This window comes from Morone saxatilis, unplaced genomic scaffold, assembly GCF_004916995.1.
Source record: "Morone saxatilis isolate NCDOM2014 unplaced genomic scaffold, NCSU_SB_2.0 Contig14, whole genome shotgun sequence".
Classification (NCBI taxonomy): Eukaryota; Metazoa; Chordata; class Actinopteri; family Moronidae; genus Morone; species Morone saxatilis.
The window spans coordinates 2,766,914-2,770,594 of record NW_023339696.1 but is presented as its reverse complement, the minus strand read 5'-3'; positions in this window follow the sequence as shown (position 1 = coordinate 2,770,594).

Sequence of the window (3,681 nt, the reverse complement as noted above, 5' to 3'; positions counted from 1 at the left end):
GGTTCTATGTAATCACAACGGCTTTGGAATTGTTTCTGGCATTAAGCATTTTTGCTAATACAATACAGCTGGTAAAACTGAACTTCTAGGCCCTCTAAAAAGACACATGGTTTAGCAGACAGACCTGTTGATATGCAAACAGGTAATGTGTACTAAATATGAACAAATAAAATTGTACACACATTTTTAATAATGAACCTACAACGCATTTTATACATCTGGTCCCCAGAATCTGAAATAATGAGGAGAACAGATGGAATGGATGATACTATTTCCCAGTTGTCCATGGTGTCTCTTGAAAACTGGAAAGTCAGGTTTATGAACCTTGGTCCACAGGCAAGTATCAGTTTGACTAACTTTACACTAAGAGGATCTCCTCTTGATAAACATGAACATTTTACCGTTGTATTATTTGGAGGATTCAGCCTCTTAAGTGTGATAAAACAGCTCATATATGTTTGCTTTTTGATTCTAATGAAGAAGTCATGAGTAGCATGCAATTCCATAGTTGGTCGGTCAAGTTTGGTCCAGACTGACATCAAATTCAAAGAGCTTTATTGGCATGAACAAAAACATGTTGTTGCCAAAGTAATTAACAATAATCACATATTTCCATATTCCATATTCAATTGTATTGTTTTATTGTATTTTCAATACAATATATTAATTTACAATATATATAAGTTAATACAACCACTCAATGTCATGGTATCGATGGTTATGAGCCCCTCATCAAGCAGAACTGCATGTTTCTTTTCGTTTCCTCTTTTTGTTCGTTTTCCCATAGTGGAAATCTAGTGCATCTCTGTTTCTATTTCTCCTGTTGAACTGTGAGTGCATACACGCTACTCTCTGGGCAACCACGTCTGTCTGTGTCTTCAAGTTTCTATGGCTAGTTGGTGGTCACTGAGCCTGTATTTGGTCAGGATCATTCTTTGTTTTATATCTCTGACACAGTGGAGATATTCAGCCAATTTATACTCTCTGTCTAGGGTAAAATAACAATTTAGTTTACTTAAGGTTTTTGTTTCATTTATGTAATGTTATAAATCATTACATATTTAGAATAACAGGTTGATGGATTGCCATGAAATGCAGACATTAATACAACCTGGAGGATGAATCCTACTGATTTTGGTGATCCTTTGACTTTTTCTCTTCTGCCACCTGCAAGTCAAATTTTTCACTTATACAATAAAATATTTCCACAACTATAAGATGGATTGGCACAACATTTCCATTTCCATTTCCAGCAGTGCAGTCTCACTGACGCAGAATACATCGTCAGTGTTATGTTTTGTCTACATGTGAAAAGTACACACGTAAGAAGGTGCAGTATAAAAAACGACCATGGAGGAATAAAGTCCATATATGGAGGAACAAACGCAGGACTTTAACCCAGAAGATTGCTGTTCCAGTCCTGTGTCAAACCAAAAGTCAGCGTTGACTTGTCAGTTAAGTAATGTAACTTACAATCTTTTCCTAAACCTAGCCAAGTAGTTTTGTTGGTCAGACCTAACCAAACTGTGAGCATCAGTGAGCGAAGTGTAATAGGTCATTGGATTTTTATTATTGCTACCTTGACTGCTAAATGACTGTATAATCACCTGATTATAAGAATGTGTTTTCGTTACCTAATAGCCCAAAATGGACGAACCAAAAACATCCTCTAGATAGGGCTGTTTGTGTTTTTCACATCCACCGTTATGTCACCCTCTTCAGGCCATACTCTGGTCTTCTTTTAACTTATAGATCGGGCTCAGGTCAGACTTGGGCTTATTTAACTTCTCTCCTTTCATTATAGCCATAGTGTGTGTTTGTGTGTGTTTTTGCAGAAAGAGCTTAATAGGTCTCAGTCTCAGGCTGTGTTGGGCTGAAAAATTGCAGACTTTGGGGCCGGCTTAGGGGTTTTAACACCAGGGGCCAGGGCTGGAGTTTTTGACCCATGCAGGGCTCTAGTATGAACCAATGCACTTGGAGCTGAGTGACACAGACAGGGCAGTCAGAAAGTATTGAAAAAAAGACTGACACATTGTTGATTTGGGTCTTTTCTGGGTTTATTTTTTTTCCCCAAACAGCATAATCTAGAATGCCATCCTTATCCCTAACGGTGGAGAACTGACTAACCCTTCACCTGCTTCTGAAAGAGAAACTGCTTAATCACACTGTTTAATTACACCGTTGCACCAATTAAGGAATTGGAAAACCCCAAGTAAATCAAACTTGGCTACCCCTTTTGTACCACAAACACAAATGGATGCAACATTATTTCCAGGAACAGACGGGGGATGACATATACATGCCAGACTTTTCAACATCTGCTTGGTTTTCACTGCACAAATTAGAACATTCACCTGTTACCAAGAAGCTCTGTCTGCAGGCTGAACATTGCTCTCATTAGAACTTGCAGCGCTGTCAGCTGGACATGTCTATGATGTGAATGTTATTGTGGGAGGCATATACTGAGCATCAGGACAAGAATAACCCAATTCTCTTCAACACTTTTTTATTTATTTGTTTGTATGATCCTCTGATTCTTACACTTACACTGATTCGAGTTGTTACTGATGCAGGTGCTGTTCATCAGTTTGTTATTTAGATAGAAAGATAGATTTTTTTGGGAGCTAAAACCCAATATATAACATAATGTAGGCCAATAATATAAAATAAAACATATTAAGATTATTTCTGAAATTAAAATAACGTTGTTAGACTCTGCAAAATAACTATCATCATGCAATAAAAAACACCAGAGGCCAAATAAAAAAGTAGGGTGGTAAGATAGTTGCCTAGAAATTATTTTGAATGCAGCATATTGTTATAGTCAATGCATGGCATACTTATGCATGTCTTCACACATTTTCCAATTTTCACTTGGATGATAATGGTTAGATAAAAGTTTATTAACAGTGTGCAGGATATTTTTGGTTTGATCTGATACACGTATGGTACTTGATTGGGTGAACAGTGGTGGTAATCTAATGAGAAAAGTGAAATTATGAAATAAACTATGTTCTTCTTAACTTTGTGTAAGAAAAATATACACAAAAGCCTACATCTCAGAATTTTATTCATTTCTGTAAATAACTCTAGATTAAATTGTTACTTTTAGAGTTTAGATTATTATTTAAGATCTAAACATTGACCTGAATACAAGCTATATTCACAGTGCACAGAAAGGATGCTGTTAAATCAACCAAAGAGCTGATAGAACAATAAGAAGAAAATTTAATTTGTTAAAAATAGGAGCCTATTAATTAGGTATAATTATTAGAAATGAAACAGAAAGATAATACAGTGAGATCATTGTATAAAAAGTTATTAAAATTATCAGGAAAACATAATATTGAATCAGTTAGAGGCAATATTTAAAGGAAATAATATGCTGAATATACATCCAAATTGCATGTTTTGCACAAACTTCATGCAGTTCACTATCTGGGTTCATTAAACAGTTTATCAGTTGTTCTGTACTGTTATTGTTATGCATTGAATATAATAGGAATTAAAGCTGCAAGCAGCGTTGAACGAGCCCTCCACGCAACTCGGGGTGTGCTGCGGTCGCGTCACGTGTCGGCGTAACACGTGCGGACGTCAACATGAAAATTTCACGTAAATCAGGACAAAATTGCTTTGCAGCGCTTACTTCCTGTTGCCAGTAGGTGGCACTATCACTATATC